This window comes from Cimex lectularius, unplaced genomic scaffold (genome assembly GCF_000648675.2).
Source record: "Cimex lectularius strain Harlan isolate CLEC.00 unplaced genomic scaffold, Clec_2.1 scaffold21, whole genome shotgun sequence".
Classification (NCBI taxonomy): Eukaryota; Metazoa; Arthropoda; class Insecta; order Hemiptera; family Cimicidae; genus Cimex; species Cimex lectularius.
Window position 1 is genome coordinate 1,702,924 of NW_019392671.1, and position 20,136 is coordinate 1,723,059.

Sequence of the window (20,136 nt, forward strand, 5' to 3'; positions counted from 1 at the left end):
GATTGCAGTGAAATGTATCGCTGATGGTGGCCCCACGGCCAATCAGATGATTACTGTACGTCGACAACCTCTGATATTTCCTTTCGGGGAAATACCTAGCGTTGGTCGGAGGGGTGATGCACTCAGATATAAACGTTGTGGCTGAAAGAGCCGAGGAAACTGGATTTGCGTTCTCTGCGTCGAAAACCGTATGCATCCACTTTTAAAGGCTGAGGAGGGCCCACAGCCTCCCGCAGCTCTACCTGAGGGGCCCTGCGTTAAGTCATGCATTGTCGCCGTCGAGGTGAAGGGAAAGAAAGTAATAACATTAACGTGAATGTGTGGTGTGAAAGGGTCGATGGCGGAATATGGAGCACCCCTTCGACCCTCAATTAGGTTTAGTTGTACAATATATGTAAAAGATGATTGAGGATTATCGACTACTCCATGAATTGTGTCATAGGAGTGAATGTATTTAAGAATGACGTGAGTACGAATGGGTTTGGAACTGCATGCGTTAGGTGCTGAATTAACAAAGCTCTTGACAGCACCCCTCCCCCCACGAGCAAAACCTCGGTGGCTGGTCCGATAAGACTGAGGTCTTCCCCCGAACTGCTAACACCCAGGTTGGGTGATTCTCCAGACAAGCTTCCAAAAGCTGGAAATGCCGGGGGACAACGAAAAGCCTTAATTCGGCACAGGTTTGTATGTATGTATGTACGTTCACGTGCGGCAATTAACCCAGGAGATACATCAGTAAAAAAAATTTCAACACATTATCTAAACATCAAATAAAAAAAAATCCACCAATTATGTGGTAGTTTAAGAACTAATCCCAGGAAAATACAATTTTTATTGCTAAATAGTGTATATAACATTGATACTTAAACAAAATTAAAAAATTATTGCTGCTTCATTTGATTAGTACCAGCTGGTACAATTGCTGCAGCCAGCTGACTAATCATATAATTCTCACCCGCCCTGGAGGAATCCTGGGAAGGCGAGAGATGTCAGAACGGATGACTGAGTCGTGCAATATGTTCCGAAGTTAGATCCGAAAGGTATTTGAGGGGAAAAAAGCTAGTCGTGTCCAATAAATAAGTTTTTCTTTTTTTTAAGAACACGTGGGGGGGACTAGAAACGAAAAATTATCAGAACGAATCGATCCCTGTGTAAAGCAATTTCGTCCGCGACATACCGTGTCGGCTAATGGCAGGGTAATTGTTGGCCCATTACTTCTGTCTATAAGCCGGTCGCATTATCCCAGCTCATTATTCTTCCAAAGTGTGGATTTTACAATTCCTACTCGAAATTATTCAAACCAATTAGAAAATTTTAAAGTTATGCATAAGGTTTGAATCAAACCAGATATTTAACAACGACGTAGGTATCGTGTTCAGAGCTAAAATTACCTAAGATCCTATTACCAAATAACGAACATAAAACTACACAATTGCCATTTTTACATTTAAAAATACATTTTTTTATTGTAGCATTTCTTCTCAAAGTCTGGATAGTGATGAACCTGCAGTTTGGTCGTTTTGATAGTTTTTCCTGTACAATTATTATAACATTTTTCTTTATTAGTAGATTGGTCGTTCTATTTATTTTTGGTCTGCCCACAAACCTACTGTGGTGATCACATGCAGTTAACAAGTTTCAATATCCATATATTCCAGGCCGGAACAAATCCAAAAAAGGCGGTAATTTATGTCGCTGATTCTAACATGGACGTGGTTATGCTATCAGATTATTTATGTGAAGGTTGTTGTTGAAAAATTCTCAAGTGGCTTTACTTGTTAGTCTTGCAGCTCTTATTTAGTTGATGAAGTATAATTAGGGGGTCACTTAAGAATGCTTGATAAAATAATTAGCAAATTTTACGATAAAAATACTTTGTGCAGGCAGTAACTCAAGCTATACCATTTGGTTAAGTTGGAAAACAGGGAGGTAAAATGTTAGAAGTGTTCCTTATTGTAACTACGGATGTTTTGCCAAAACATATCAACTACTGGCAAAACCGACACGAATAAATTTTAACAGGTCATAGGTAATTTAACATTGACCAATAGATACGAAAAAAATCCCGGATTCCTCCAACATTTATTACATAACAATTAAAGCAACCTAGCCGAGGTATGGAAAATTTTGTTAAAATTATGCAAAACCTCTATTATCATTTAAATACCTACATCGACTCTGAAATATACACAATTTTAAAATTTTGATAACTATTGCTGGGCAAAAGCTTGAGTATGTGTCCGGCATATAGAGAAAGGTTGCTCGATAAGACCCACCTAGTTAAACAATGCATTCCTTGGGCCCATATAGAAATTTTGTAGGAATGCGATCTGTAATGAGTAAATACGAGTATCTAAGTCCGCTTTTCCGAATTTTGGAGGATACGGTCGTTTTATGATATATAATAATGATAGTTTTTTGTCTCAAGCGTGTGTTGAAAGTCATATTTATTGGCATAAACATCTAGTGTGAGACGAGAGATTAGAACATATTTACAAAATACTGCATAAATTTGTATATTTTAGGAATATTGCAAACTTGAAGCATTTTTGACAATAAAAAAACAGTAATAATTGCCGGCACTCTGCGCTTTAAAAGGCTTTTCTTCGCGCATCTTTGTCACCGACTCTCATACTTTTCTCGTGTTTTCCTAACTTCTCGAAGGTACTCAGGTTGTCAAATTTCTATAAAGAACAAGAAAACACAAAAAGATTTTTACGCTTCCCACAGCTGAACCATCAGTGCAGTGTGTAGAATAACCCATGCGTTACCCTGGTCGTCATGATGTGGATATTCCGACGACGCCGATATCCTTTCATAACAAGAAAAGTCTGGTCACATTCACTTTCCCAGAGTATTCCATATTCCTCTGGATGGGATTAAACAACGCCTTCCTATTACCCTAATAATTTAAGTTGACACCAGCCATAAAACATACATTTAAAAACTCTCAGAGCCCTGAGGTACTGGAATGTCGATCTGTGCCATCGTAATGCGACGATTAGCAGGAACTCCGTAGCTCATCCTGCAGGCGTATAGTTTTCTGCATTGGAAAACATTGCTTGCTCAACGGTTAATATTTCAGTACATAATGGGCACCGACACGGTCCCTTTCCTTTCTGCAAGTGGCCATGTATAAGCTTAGTATGACTATGCGCAGCTGCTATGATCCTTTCCCTTCTCGACCCGGACCATGGAATTTTCCTTATTTGCAGAAATAGCCATGCAATTATATTTATTTTGTTTTGTGTTTATTATCATTTTTTCGCTTATCATTGTAAAAAATTAATATTACTTATACGTGTAAATATTTTAAATAAATGTTGCAGTAAATCAAATTTAACATATGTTATTAAATAAAACACGATCGATTCAAAATTATATATATAATTTTTTTTGAAAATAAATTGTAGTTTACAAATTTTTATTATTATTTTAAATTAAAATAGGACAATTGTTTTGTTTTTTAATTTATCATTTTCACGACAAAACGGTGTAAAGATATATGAAAAAAGACATCAATTTTTTGTTTCTACTTTCTTTTGTTTGGCGATGCTACTTTTTTCGGTCGCTATGGTAGTGTTCAGTTGAAACTCAGCTTCAACACGGTTCAGTCAAAATTCTAGTTCACATCACACAATTTGCATCTCCCCCAATAAAAGACAAATCAAACTGGTTCCATGCTCCCTATGTTTTTGACCGTTTTCAAGAGGGTAAAGAGAAGCGAAGACAATGCGACGAGGAGCAAAAATAAAATACCGGGAGAACACGAACCCTTGATCAAGACGGATCCAGTGTGCTATAGCGCTTCGAGGATCCTATTGAGACCGGTTAATATAATAAAAAATGTCTTTTTTGTGAGGAGGCTACTGTTTAGAAATCTGAAAATGAGACCGACCGGCGACTTGGAACATTTAGTGAGAAAGAACATCTGCCCATACAAGTCGGTCATCTACAATTCCAGCCTGCTGGCGAAGGTGTGCAGAGATTTGTATTCGCTGAGAGACCGAACTTTACCGCCCAGCATTATCACATAACTTGGTAAATGTTTTGTTAACCATTTACGCTTGGGCGTCTTAAAAGTGCCGAATTGTTTTCCAGATATGACCACATGTTTGAACAAGATGACCTGTCGAAGGATCGTTTACAAGATTGTTTTGCCTCATGAAAACCGTGTAATTTGATATAATAAATAGCTTGTCTCATTGAATTATTTTCATTATTGACTATAACATTAATATTAACTATTGTCTATTTTTTCATCTTCATGTTTTATGAGACAGAAAGTACGCATTTTGATTTACGAAATGCATTTTAAAGTAAAGTAAGTCTTTTAGACATCGAGAATTATTGAGACGAGATTAGGAGGAAAGTTGTACGCCAAAATTAAAGTAAAATTGAAGATTAGTATGGATATTTGGTATGTGGATCATGCAATCTATGTTGCAATATGTTCTACTCATACTTTATACCCACTATTGTCTAGAGTTTAGGATGCCTTCGTATTTCCAGAACAAACCCCGGTATCAATCTCGATAGAAAGGGTGGTCAACGGATGAAGACCCTCTAGCAATATCTCGTCTTATAAGTGGAAGATGAGATGTTGACCATAACACGCTGAATAAAAGAATGGTGACGTCAAAATCCAAATTTATGGGATATTATATTAGAGGATTCGATGATGGGTAGTATTTGCTTACAAATTGGTTTTTGAATGGGTTTGAGACAGTAGTGTGGTTTGCTGCGGTGAACCATAAGAAACATCAATTGATTCGGAATGTGCCTAGGACGGCATAACAAAGGGTTGTTAGGAACACTATGGCTTTTGTTGGGTGTATACGAAGGATTGAAGGGGTAATGAGAGGTAAATCCAGGAGATTTCTGGAGGGATAGATTTTTAATTGCGTATTTGACGTCAGAAGGAGTAAAAGTTTAAGCGGGACAATCGGTTATGCCAGTATGAGGGGGTAAGGACAGTTTACAGTACAGTAGTACAGGGGAGGCAAAAAGGGAAGTTTTTTCTTCATCGAATAAAGTCCATGGGACGAGAACAGTCAAATTTGTAGGACAAGGTACATTTAGACGCAGTCCAGAGATATCTGCTCTCGGTGATAGTGTATAATAGTGAAGTTAAAAATAAGTTAAATTTCTTTAACCAAAATAAATTGAAAATTTCCATGACAACGCCAGACGTTACAATCGCTTAGGCCACGAGCGCTCAAAACGCGTGTTAACGCAAACAGCGCTTTTCACCGCATTTGCATAGAAAAACACGGATTCCATTTAAAAGAGCGTTTCTAACGCATAAAATGTCGGCGTTCGTTCAGAACGTTGTTCAATCTACAGGGACGTTCATCTCGGCGATTCTATCGCAATGTTAGTCTCAAATTTCTTGATTTATATGTGTATTATTTTTTTAAGGTACAAATAGGGCTTTAAGCCCCTTTATGAGCACATAGTTTAGAAATAATAATAAGAGCAATAATAAAAGATATAATAAAATACACAAAACAATAAGGAAAATAGTATATTCTTTAAAATATTAATTATTGTATTTACAATCGAAACCTCATTACGAAAGAAAAGCAGAAAGAGAAAAAGGTAAAAGGAGACGGAAAAGAAAAAGAAGAGAGGAGAAAAGGAGATGGATGATTCATGTCGTTTTTAAAAACCCAGATGCCTTGGACAAGCCGCTAGGAATGAGAACGTAAAACCTAAAGCTAAAGTTCTATAGTCTCTAGTTTTAAGTTATAAGTTCTAAAGTCCTCTAAAGCTAAAGTTTTAGAGGAGTCTTGGAATATGATTGAGCGTATGGAAACTGGGAAAAAAGTTGATAGATATTGAAGTTATATTTATGTGTGTATTTATATAAAAGATGTTCGTCGAACCTCTTTTAAATTTATATTTATATTTTACCGCGCATCTATAGCGCATGCCCGTGCTAGGCCGGAATAGCAGACAATAGGAGAAGGTTAAGATGGTTAGAAGGTTTTAAGAAGTGGTGTTTGATAGACTTGATAATAAAAGATAAAGTGAAATAAAATCTTGTAAATGTCGTTTCTTTGATTACAGGTAATATAATTGTTTAAGGTATATAATCTAAAATGTATTATTTATAAATATTGTGTAGTTAATGAAAATATAAATACTTTGATTACAGAGAAACTCAGTCTAGTTTTTATTTCACCCCAGAGCCAAACTAAAAACGCATTATATTTATATATGTGGTGTTCGACACTGAAACATTCATTTGCGAAGAGACCACCCATTTACGCAATTAGTTCGAAAGACTATTTGAATAGAGAAGTGAAGGCGAAATGTTGGACAGAAATCGGCGAAGCAATGTCCAATGACTGGAACACAGTTTTTTTTTCTTCACTTTTTGTAAATGATGGATCTACTTACAGATTTGTTGTTTACAATAGCCCGAATTTCGAGCATTAAACGCTCATCAGGTTGAAGGCGTTACAAACACGTATTGGCATGAATTGGCGAGTCTCTTATGCAATTCATGTCGAGAGACGTGTTTGTAATTCTTTCAACTGATGTTGAGCGTTTAAAGCTTTTAATCCGGATTGTTGTAAACAACAAATTTGTGAGTAGAACAACCATTTACAAAATGTGAATCTACATACTCACCCCATCTTCATCATCTCTAACATTTTGGTTTTTCAAGTCGCTTCAACAATAAAATCCCCGTAACACACCCTACAGGTTTTATTATGAAACTAACTATGCTGAAACGCGCTGTTCATACGCATGGATAGAATGGACTCGCGTTTCCTAGCATGCGTTTGCGTTGAAACCATTAAAAACAAGAGGCAAAGCTTTCCAAACGTTCCAAATGCCGCGTTTTGAGCGGTCGTGTAGAATAGGCCTTAAAATAGAATGAGCTTTCTTTTCCTATTCGCTTCTTCTTTAAAACAAGGAAATCAATATAAATTGTGATAATTATAAGTAATACAAATATAAAATAAAATTTCATTTTTGATTTAATATCAATGGCAAAATTAATTATGTGATGTCTGATTTAACGAATAATTTTCCTCATATCTAAGATTTTTTTTAACCGATTTTTAATAGTTTTCGCCCTTTTTCATAAACCCGAATGGACTTAAAGAATGTCACATGAAAGTGTAGGATACGATTCGAAAAAAAAGAAAAGAAAAAATATCGAAAGAAGAGCCTATGCAAAAAAATTCTGTTAAATGTTTTTCCTAGGTTGAGTAGTTTTTGCGAATACCAGGGGTGACACTAGTAATTTGAATTCCTGTACAATAAAAATAATAAGGCGGCTGCGACCGATTTTTTGACGAACAGCTCGTTTCTTTCCTATTGTTTAGTTTAACCCCATTTCTACACAATAGATTTTAATTTTGAAACGCCTTTATTTTTCAAGAGAATCTGTACTTCCTCTGTAAGCAACAAACTCTAAACGTTTATGGTCGCATATAAGGGCCCTTTCATACATTGGTTGAAACAATATTGTTAATTTCAGTGAATGTATTTATGAGCGTAAACGTTATAGTTTGTTTGGTCGTGTTTGTGATGGAATATCGAGTACCCACAAACCCACTAAAGTAAAATTTTAGTTTTACAAAAGTTTTATATGTATATGCAGTGTGATGTGGGGTAATCATAGGCGCAATATCAAAAATCCCTGGTAACTAATCAATTGTTTGAATATAATTATTTACGTGAGTGTTTAATTGTGTAAGGACACGTTCTGCGTGGAATAGGAGTACTCACAGACCTGCCCAACCTAATATTTAGGTTAATTTACGATAGTGAAAGCATTATTTTTACTATGTGTGAACGTTCCAATTCATTATAATTGGTTTAAGAAAATTATAAAAAAAATTAATAAAATCATTAATTTGTGACTATTTTTTTTAAATACTCTGTTCTAGTGAAGTTTTATAACGTAAAAAATAGGATTTTTATAATCTTTTTTTCATAAAAAATACAATCCTAGAGATAAATTTATTGTAAATATAAAACAGATGATTCATTTATATACTTGAGTATACAAAGAGCATTATTTGTTGGATTTTCTTTATGCACATACAATTATTATATATATTTTCTTCTCTAGAATATACGTTGTACCAGTACTGGTCTCGGTAATCACCACCTAGGTAGTTGATAGTCTGGGGTCAGACCACGGTCTTATCCGTCAAGCCGCTGAGGTTAGGCTCTGAGGGCTATAAGCACCTAGGTTGTTTCAGCCCCCATTACAATGAGTTCCTAAATTCAACCCATTCAAACACTCACTCTTAAATACATTATTTCTTATTTACATACCATTCAATCATAGTGCTGGAGTACTCGATATTCCTCACCCTTTTCACCCATTATACAACTAACCCAATTGAATGTAGAAAGGGTACTTACTGAATATTTCGCCATCTACCCCTCACACACAACACATTCCCACTAATACTCCTCACATAATTTCGCACGATTCTTCTTGTTTACTATATTTCTATCTAAAAAATATCAAAAATTATAATTTAAAAAAGTACTGAATGTTTTAAGTTGATATCAGATATGCATTTAAATGAATAAGTTACAAAAGCGTAATAATACCAAAGGTTATTCCAAAAATAAAGCTTCACGATTGAATAAAGTTTTTTCAAATTTATAATCCAAGCTTGGTTATAGGGAAGTTTTAGGTTCCAAAATATAAATTTGGATTTGAATCGTTTCAAAGCGTTGAAGAGTACTTCGATTTACTTCATTAAAACTGATTCACCGGCCTGGCTAATGATTGTAGCAGGACGTGTTCATTTTGAGAGATGTGATCCTCTTTATAAACGTCAAGTCCTGCTAGATATAATTCATTTTAGTTTTTTGATTCCGTCTTTCCTGGTAAAAGCTTTTAGATTCCTCAAGTATAGAGTCAATGAGGTGTTTTTAAGATTTTATTAAAACAATGTAAGTTTTTGTTTTAAGTACAAAACAATATTGCAGGTTTTTCTTAACAAAACAAAAAAAATGGCAGAACTATCCTGCAAAAACAATTCATGAAAAATGCGTAAGGAGATTGGTTTAGAATTTTTATAAAGGCCACTAATTGGTAAAAGACGGACTGAATAAGTGGGACATTGAAATAAATGAGGTCCATTTGCTCTGAGGATGAGATCTGGGAAGATAGGGAGACTCCTATTTGTCACCAGTCGCTAAATCAGGCACACAATAATGTATTCACTAAATCAGCTCCAGCAGCCTGGCCGTCCAGGTTAAATTCGTGAGAAGCTTTATTATTTCACCTGGCAATTATTACCTGTTGTCCTTTCTTTTTCAATCCGATTTTTTTAACTTAAAATTTTACACAACGAAGATATAAAAGCATCTGAATAAATCCTAGCTTCATCTTTATAATAGTGACAGAAACAAATATTACAGGTTTTTTTGTTTGCAATTAGCAATATAAACAGTAACTAATAGTAAATAACATATAAACAACTTATTCCATAAAATCCGCTATATCTCATAAAATCTCAGTTCTACGGTAAATTCGATTACACTAATGAAAACAGCATTGAAACCCCTATGAAATTCGTTTGTTTTTATATTGTAACCTTAAGCAAAAAAAAAAAAAAAAAACGAAATTGCTAAGAAGTTATTCGTTTACGATTTTCTAAGATCTTGCTAATGTTGAAGAATCTCACCGTTCTGTAAACACATACACCTGCATTATCATAAGTCCATTATCACCCATGTGAAAGCTGCGATAAGAAAACGAACGACAAACATCATTTTTTAAGAATGTGGATATGTTAATAATTTGTTTTATTTTTGTGAAATTTTTTACTTGCGATTTGTACCATGGAGTTCATTATGTTTACTTTGTACTACTCCTTTTTCTTGTAAATTGTACTTCGTTTATATAATTATTATTATTTATTTTACAACACTTAATTTTATTTCTATATAATGTGGGAAGTTTAGGGGCCGCCTAATTTAGGTGAGTAATTAGGTTAATTTCAAAAATAAGGAGAGTAATTTGAAGTTGGAAATGGTTATTTTAAAATTTAAAAAAGCTAAACTGAACCCTACTTAAAAAGGGTTAATTTTGAATTAAAAGAGGTTAATTTGAACTTAAAAATGGTTAATTTGAAATAAACAAAAACGTAATTTGACGGTAAAAAGCGTTCATTTGAAATTTTTAAAAAATAATGTGAAGTTAAATTGTTTTTATTTTTCATTTAAAAAGGTTAATTTGAAGTTAAAAAGTGTAATTTTGACGGAAATAAAACTATATTCCAATTAATGCCATTTTGTCTCAATTTTCTACCGCAAATTTATAGGAATTTTTATTTTACACGGTTATATTTCATACCATCTATTAAGTTTTTTAAATCTATAAAGGATTAATGTGAAGGTAAAAAGGGTTAATTTCAAATAAAAAATTTAATTTGAAGTTGAAAAAATTAATTCCAAATTATTTTAATTTGAATTTTAAAAAGGTTATATTGAAGAAAATAAAACGATATTCGAATTAATGTCATTTTATCTCAATTTTCAACCGCAAATTTACAGGAATTTTTACTTTACACGCTTATATTTCATACCATCTCCTAAATTTAAATCTATAAAGAAAGGTTTCATTTGAAGTTAAAAAGTGTTCAACTTGAACATGAATGAATATTTATATATAAATTTAAAAAAAATTAAAGTTGAAATGTTTTAAATTAAAACATTTTAATTTTAATTTAAAAAAATTAAGTTGAAAAATTTAAATGATTATTGTATCGGGAAAAGGTAGATTCGAATTAATGCCATTTTGTTGAAGTTAAAATGGATTAATTTGAAGTTAAAAAAGGGTTGATTTGATACCAAAAAAGGCGGGTTTGTTGTTAAAAGGGTGGATTTGAAATTTAGAAAGGTTAATTTAAAATTTAAAAAACGTTAATTTTAGATTAAAAAAAGCGTTATTGTGATCGAAAAATCTATATTTGCATTAATGCTGTTTGTCTTAATTGTTAAGAATAATTACAAGAAACGTTTTAAGAAAAACTTGTGATAAAAGAATTAAAACACTGTTTTTATATTATAAGTCATAAATATGTATATTTTTATATATTTTATATATTTNATTTATTTATTTATTCAAAGTGCAAGGAAAAGGAAAATGAAAACAAAAAAAAGACGGACAGATAAAATTTGTTTGAATTTTGGTTTAGATTTAATTAACATTTTAATATCGCGAATTTCTTTCTCATATAAATTAAATTAACACAATTGAATGTTTGATATCAATGATTGTATTTAGTATGATTGTATTAGATATTTACATATGCAGTATTAATTTTGTTTTGATTTACATTGCATTAAATTGTGATTTTTATTGTATTCAGCGGTATATTCATTGCAATGCTCTTGGATATTCAATGTTTTTGACGATTCCATGGCAACATATAATTATTCATGAGAAGACCGTGGATTCTCCTAATTCAATCCACATAATAGCAATAATTGATTTTTTGATGTATTTCTCCTTACTGCAAAAGCCAGTTTAAGTTTGGAAATTACAATCATTTGAATTGAAAAGGCACTTCTGTTGGTTTCGTTGGTATATGTTGTATTAACACATCCTCTCCTTTGAATTTTAGTAAGAATGTTAATATTATTCTACGAACAATATGTTTTCTTTTTGTGGTATTTTAAACAACAGCAAAATGCAATTCTACAACAGAGAGTCAAAAGGTCAGAGTGGAAGAATATCTCATACAATGTAAATATAACATAATTCATACTACAAGCAAAATCACAGGTTATACTGAACAGTAAAAAACTTACAAAACTAATATAGACACAAAAACTTACAAAATTAAGATAATTTACTACTTCATTTGATCTACAACCGTATCTGATTGTTGATTTACATAAGCTCAAATCCGCAAATTTTTGTGCATAAAGTCACACATGTCGAGAGTTGAGCATATCATTTTTCACAGTTCATCAGCTATTCCAGTTTGTAGTTTGCAGTAAATTACCGGCAAGCATCGGGAATCACACACCGTGGTTGGGCTCGGGGAGCTGCAAACAGCCATGTCATTTCATCCTACAACGCAATAGGAACTAAAAACAACATTGCCACTCTCACTGTAAGAGTATCTATTGATTGTATGTGTGTTTTAGTATACACAGCTGTATAATCCGGGCGTTGCCTGGGGATAATATAAAGTTTTATTTTAAACATTATTATGATTAATCAATTTTGACTTAATTAACTAACTTATTAACTTAGTTCTCTGATGCTTATTCGACTTGCTTCATTTCGCGCTGCATGATGTTGTGATCAGTAGCACATGAGTGTAACATGACATATATTTTGTTCATTTCGTTGATCTGTTTCTTCTTCTGTTCCATTTTGTCTTTCATCTGAAATGCTTTTGGCAATATTCCTGCGATGACCAATATTTTGTCGTTTTCGTAGGTTTTTAAATAACAACAAAACGCAATTCCAACAGCATTTCTACAACAGCAGTATCAAAAAGACAAAATATAAGATTAAACTTAATTTATAATTTTTTTATGTAAGGTCTTGGTAGAGAAGAAAAAGTTAGTGTAACGAGCGGGATTCGAACCCACGACCTTCGGCTCAATACGCCGCTGTTCTAACCATTTGAGGTATCGATCGACTGGGACACCAACTCCCTACCTCAACCTACAACCTTTCGAATTTTACCTCTTCGACTATACAGAGTTAGCGTAGTTTTTGCGACTATTGACTGTTAGCGCCTCCAAATCGGAATTGAAAAGACGCGGGAAATGCGTATCATACTGGACAGATGACAGCTGTTAAAACAGATGGGAAAATGTACGGCATTAATTCCTGAAACCTCTCTTTTTTGTAAATCCTTACGCTTATTATTTGTATGCCCATTTTATATTCTCTAAACCCGCCCGCCCCTAATAAAAACTAAGTGTGAACATTTAATCGAAATAGGTTTAGTGGTGTTCGTTTTTATCATTAACACACATACGAACATTCACTTTTGAAAATGTAATAAATATTGGTAACACAATACTTTCTATATACTAACCATTTCTCAAGGATAAAAGCAAATCGTTGCATTTGTAACCATTAATATCATTTTTTTTTTTAATATTTTGTCGAACCTTGTTATGTTCGAAAAAAGGAGTTGATTTTACTGGGCATAGAACGATCTAATTTTTACAATAGTTATTCCATCTGAGAAGAAGAGTCAAGGCGTTGAATTTTTAAATAATGAATGGGGTTTCCGCTACCCTATCACGATATTGGCTGTCTCTAAACCTCCCCTTTACATTTTTAGCATTGATGACAATTTTCGATGTAAATAAAATATTAACCCGTGGGCCACATTGAAACAGTTGGTGGGCCATAATTGGCCTATTAATGAAGCGTGCCGATAATAAGTTCATTTGTCAGTTTTTTTAGACAAAATAAAAATATAAATGTTAAAAGATGTGAAAAAGGGTTTAAAAAAAGGTTCAATCAGCGGATTCCTAATGTCGACAATTTCGCATGAAACGAGAAAACTGGAATTGAATTTCCCAGCGGGGCTTATTACCGCGTTATGACGATAGCTGCTGCTTGCGTAAAATCGGACCTTTGTGAAAAAGGTACAGCTTAAATCACTGTGAGACTAAAGCGGAATTAATTGAAAGTAACCAGCAATGTCGTTAAATTCCCTTTATCTTTCGTTGCGTAGAGGGATCGAAAAGCCCAGTAAAACCGGATGAAAAACACCCTTGCCAATATTTTGCATAAAAAAGCTTTAGTGGTTATAAAATTCTTGAATACCTGGCTATAAAATGCTGTTAATTCAAAGAAACCAACCGAAAGAAGTATGCATGGACTACGGCCATGAAAAGCCTTTCAGGGTTACAAAGTTCTCGGTTCGGAGCAGGTCCATCAGAGACTTTTATATTATAATTAATTACAGGCTAGCGTATCCCTCTCTCTTTCTATCTATTATTCCAGCATTTTGCTTCAATGTTCCTCTAGCGCTTTTCTCATTTCATTATATTTTATCCGTCCTGTCTTGGAATAATGCCAACCGCCTCGCAACACAGGATTCTTTGGCATATTCATTTTTACCATGTGCTTCCACGAGTCCTGCAAAAATGTGCGTTTGTATTAACGCAAGTATTACAATAGTAACCGATTATTACAGGTTGAGAAGGAGGTTTCGACTTTTTTAATTGGAGTTTTTTTTTTATAATATTTAAGATAATGGGTATCTATGATTACAATTTTTAAAAGATTTTGTAGTAAAAGAGAATCATATCGTCGTTCATATGGTTGTCATGTCTCAGCGAGACATAACTTTTTTTTTGGGTGTATGAATTCATATTACCAATGCTTCTGTTTTATATAGAGCATGACAGCAAGCAAGCGCCTAGGCCCGCCAAGTCGAGGACCCAACCCACCGCCATGCCATGCTCGACCCACATACCGCTTTTTTTTCTTTTTCTTTTTTTTTCCGGTAATATGTCAATTTTGTATTCCTTTAAGAAGCGATAAATCAGATCGAATATGTCATCCCTGCCTGTGGAAACGAGGGACTCCAGACAAAACGGCCTTGTTAGTCCCTCCAGAGACTGAATTCCCTCAATGAACTTACGTCGGTTTTCATCGTATTCTGGGCATTCCATCACTATGTGGTTTAGATTTTCCAGAGGAGCACACGTGGCGCAATTAGGAGTTTCCCTACGTCCCTTTCTATGCTTATGAGCACCCCACATACCGTCATTCGTTGTTATACGGATAATTGTTGTAAAATATTGACGATAAGCCGTAAGATTTTTAAACCAAGGTCGCTTTGGTATCATAGGATATCTGTTCCTATTTACAGATCCCTCTGAACTAGTATTGTGGAAATCCTGTCATTCCGAGAGCCAGTGCCTACTAAGGATCCTTTTGCAGACAATTTTGGTCATTTTGTAGTCGCATGGTACGCCGTATTCCGCCGCTCTCTTCGAAAGCGTATCGACCAACTCGTTCTCCCGAATACCAGAGTGCCTTACCGCTCACTACGATTCTTTTTGTATTCTATCAATATGCTCACCGTTATATGATCGCATTTCGAATTAGCGTTTACATTTGTCAAATGCGATGCCACACTTTTAGAATCCGTCAAGATTGCGGCTTTTCTGATATTCAAATTTTGTATGTATTCGATTGCCTTTAAAATTTTGCCTGCTAGATTCTGCCGATTGAGCAAAGTGCGGGGAGAGCAAACATTTTATTAACCTGGCGTATAGAATCATAGATGGCAAATCCTACCGTTCCCTCTGTCAATGACCCATCTGTAAAGATCAGGTAATGGTCTTTGAGGATATCCCTGGCATCAGGCAGAAACATTTTCTCTGCCATCCAAGTAGGGAATTTTGTATAATTTTCAAAATAGATACTCTGGGGTATAGTGACAGCTGCGGGTATCCCAAATCTGTAAACTGGATCTATTTTGCTTTTAAACGCTGCATATATAGGTGGCACCGCCCGGAGGAACGCTATAACGATAGGTGGTGATTTTTTATGCGGCCAAAATTTATTTGATAGAATTAAATTTATTTTAAACGATTTATTATGAGTGAACAAACAACTTGAAAATGAGATAAATGAACCTTAAATAAATTATAATAATGACAACTTTCAAACAAAACTATATTTCTTATATTAATAATAAATTATATTAATGAATTTAAATAAAAAAATGAAATTAAACCTTATTTTTTTACTTTTTTAAACGTTTTTGTTTTACTTTTTCTAATTACTACTTTACAGGCAACGGGATGGTAGCGTCTTCACCAGCTAGCAGGTCACCGCTGTTCCCGAATGTTTAATTATTCATGGCCTATACTCGGTCCCTCCTTTCCTTAGGGCTTTATCGCCCCGCATGTACATCACCAATCCAAACTGCAGCGTGGCAATTTCAAATTTTGACGGCCCTTAACATGGGATCGTTCTTAGTTACTAGTGTTTTAATATTTTTATCGATAAGTTATTTCCTTTCAATTCAGATTGAATTATGACTTTATTTGAACTCTTTTTTTTTTGAATTGTTAGATTGTGAATTTAGAAAAGTTACAGTGCCAGGCGCTCCTATGAGTTTTTGATTTTTACTGACCCTGATATTTTATTTTATCGGACTGCTTTTGATAGGGCTTCGCTCGTTTTTTGGAATACTTTCATTTTCATATTTAAAAGAGTGATGTTTTATCCTATTAAAATAATGATCCTTCTTTGGAGAAACGTTATCGTTTTGAGGACGACTTGAATTATAATTGAGTCTAGCATCTCGGACTTTGTACGCGTTGGTGGGATTCATCCAAAGTTTATTGTTTTGAAAATTGTCGCTACAAGTTCTGATCCGATAAAAATTGTCGTGCGAGTCCTTCACATATTGGTTTACACCGCATACGGATGCATTTTGGTAATATATTAGTCGCGAATATCTAATCTAATACATAATTTTCGTAGTACGGACTTCGACGAAAGTTCTATCGAGAAAAATCTTGATTTCGAAAATAAGAAAATTTCGGATCCTAAAAATGTTTATTATTATAATTTCCATTATAATATTCCTTTTTTACTCGTATGCGAAATTCAAAATTTCTTCTAGTGTTGGAAAAGGATTCAAAACCCGAATATTTTTTTTATATTGAACGGTTATTCTCATTTTCAATTCCACTAATTGGTTTAATACTTTTTAAAAGGATAGTTCCTACTCACAGTAAGTTGTTTTGCAACGATCCGGATTTCGAGCCTTTTAGCTCATCATCAGGTTGAAGGACTTCTACAACCACGTCTCTCGACATGAATTGCCAAAGTGAACCGCTGATACCTCCGCCAACGCGACGTTCCAATTATCAGCTGATTTTTTTAATGACGCTCAATTTGAACGTGCGAAACGCGGAAATTATAACACAAATAAATATTAGAATAATAAATACTTAATATTACTATAAATTACTATAAAAATAATAACAATTAAAATAATTAGATTAATTATTTGGATGTTTGATATTATTTATGTACATATTTAAAATGGGAGGTAGATCAAAATCTGTTATATTATTAATGCATTTATCACCATGTTCAATTTTACATTTTTTAATTTCAAATTTCTCAAACCAATCTAGTTCTTTCCCTTTGTTGAAACTATGTAACACTCTTGTATTTAAATTTGAATTGAAATTATGTTTTGTTTCTTTTAGATGGTCCTTAAATTCCGAAAATTTGCTCGATTTAGGCAAGTGTTCTTTTACTCTTGTTTTTATTTCTCTACCGCTTTGTCCTATATATTTAATATCACAATCATTACAATTGAGTTGGTAAACCCCACTTTTTGCCAAGTTGTCTACTTTGTCTTTAGGTTTTGAGAGGATGTTTTTAAGTGAACCCGTACTTCTAAAAGCTATTCTAAAACCTTCTTGTTTAAAAATTTTACTAACTTTTTGCGATAATTCACCAATGTATGGCAAACAACGGAAACCTACTGATTCATTTGTGGTGGGGTGACTGAGTCCTATTGTTGATTCGTTTAAAGTTAATTTTTTTATTCTTTTAACTAGCAACCTATCAATAAATATTTCTTGATACCCGTTGTTTTTTGCTAAGGTTTTAATAGTTTTTAATTCTTTTTTATAGTTATCAGGTGTTAGCGGAAGTTTTAACATCCGGTCTAGCCAAATGAAACCAGCAGCCTTTTGGGACCATGGGTGGGAAGAATCCGCTGGTATCATAGTGTCTGTAGTTGTGGGTTTTCTATATACATCTATTTCAACTAGGTTGTTTATTATGGACAGTTTTAGGTCTAAAACTGTGGAAACATCACATCCAATCATTTCTACTAATTGGTTTTGTTTTACGTTCGCGTATAGCGTGCATGCAACCAATCCTTGTAAATGCCTGCCCTTATGATGGGAATAATTCTTTTCAGACTCAGAAGTAGACTGGCTAGAAGATGATTGAAAGTATTTGTTAGATTTTGCCGCACGGTTGGTCAAAATGAGTTCGATACGGGAGATGTCTTTATACAATTCAGGAATGGTATCGATATTAGATTAGTGCCCAACAACGCCAAATATTTGGGGTTTATACGCTCCATGATTATTCTTATTGTTTCTATTCCCCGTAAGATGGGATCGTTGCATGGTCATCATCATCGTCGTTCAAAAGAACGGTACTTGATTGACTCAAGCAAATGAATAAATTCATACAATCGGACAGTAGTAACAAGGGTGTTGAAATATCGTCCGTGACTACTCCCCCTATTTTACTGCCTCAAAAAATTGAAACCAATTTTAACTTACGATTATCACGCTAATAAATACATCCGCTCAAACTAACAATATTATTTCAACCAACGTATGAAAGAGCTCCCTATATGCTTCCCTATAGGTTTATCTGCTTCAGGTATCGAATCAACTTCTCATTATAGTTTGTTCAGTCAAATTAAGCATTTTTAACTTCAAACTAATCCAGGGGGGGGACCGCGGTAGCCGAGTGGTTAGCATGAGAGACTCTCACGCCGCGGTCGTGGGTTCGATTCCCACAGTCGCCTCTGGCCCTTTTTTCACAATAACCCCCCAAATTTGAACACACATATATGAATTGTCACATAGCTAATATGCATAGTTCATAACGAAAAAAAAAAAAACTAATCCAGGAGTTTGATCAAGCTAAAAATCAATTTAATTTCAAATTAGATTTTTTATTTTCAAATAAGAGCTTTTTACATTTAAATTAACCTAAATTAGTAATATAACGCGTAGAGTAAAATTCCTGTGCTAATTTGATAATATAAGTAAAGTTTTTAATATTTTCATGATAAGTAATGATATACGATATCATTGATTACTTACATTTTTAGTGATTTTCACTGTTTCACACAAATCAACATACTCCTGTGTTAAAAATTTAACATATATAATCATAACTTTTTTTAAATATTAAAAGAAGTACAAAAAAAGTAATTTTTCGTTATTTTAAAAAATATTAAAAAAAATATAGTAAGTATATATAGATTTAAGTACAGTTAAAAGAATATCCGACTTTTCAATATATTATTTAAATGTAGCTCAAAGGAGAATATTTGTAATCTAAATAGAGCGAATAGAATATAGAATTCTTCATTTCACCCGATTTCCTTTTGCGCGAGCAGAATCGTGATTTCGTTGGTTTTCACTCACGGTTTACTATAAATTCACTAAAGACCGAAGAAATCCATTAGCACTTGACAACGTTTATTTGTCAGAGAGCTGGGCTGGTTTTACCACCGTTCAAAAGTCAATTTTTTCTTCCTCCTCTCCCCGATCGTAGCGTGAATTTTAATCTATTCCTCTGTACCGTTAACCAGCATTTATGCAACACTAACACTGGTTGTAATAGCTAGGACCTTTCCCTCAATCCGACTCGACCCACCGGGCACGTCCATATGCTGATTTCAGGGCTTTTTCGCCATAAAATCTGACGTTAGAAACGATTATTAGAACCACTAATTGGCAATTAAATCCGTCTTTGATGATGAGCCTACCGATATCAGCAATTATATCAAAATACTGTTCTCTGCTTTAAAACTCTAAGTTTTTTGGAGCAATGTAGAATAATAATAGTTAAAAAAATGGACTTCTATAAAATACTACGGAATTGAAAATTACACACTTTGGTATTACATATGCAAATAAATTTACGATCTTTAGATAAAATGTCAACAAATATTCGACAACAATAAACCTTTAATAGAATAAAATAAAATATTTAAAGCACAGTAGTGATTATACAGTTTTTTCAACTAACTAGTCTTTTCAATAGCGAATAACCCTTATTATCTTCAAATTAAGCTATCTGAATTTCAAAGTAATTTTTAATTTTAAATAACTCTTTTTAATTTCCAATCAGCACGATCTTTAAAGCATTAAAAAAAAATCGGCGACTGGATGAAATATAAACGTGTGAAATATACCTCCTGTGCTGATTTGATGTTACTTTTAAACATAAAATGGGTAAATACCACATGAAAATAAATTATAGCTTTTAGTCTGTCAAAAAAATTAACTCTACATTAATGTTGTTGTTTAATTACGAAGTAACACTTTTCAACTCCAAATTACTTTTTTAATGTTAATAACTTT

The 20,136-nt window shown here is 33.6% G+C and overlaps 1 long non-coding RNA gene across 1 annotated transcript; it reads left to right on the plus strand.

Annotated features, from left to right (window-relative positions):
* The first annotated feature begins 3,561 nt into the window (after nt 1-3,561).
* Nucleotides 3,562-4,210, plus strand: LOC106668547. The gene is made up of 2 exons (XR_001340759.1): nt 3,562-4,041; nt 4,102-4,210. It is a non-coding gene; the product is annotated as an uncharacterized LOC106668547 (long non-coding RNA).
* Nucleotides 4,211-20,136: the final 15,926 nt, after the last annotated feature.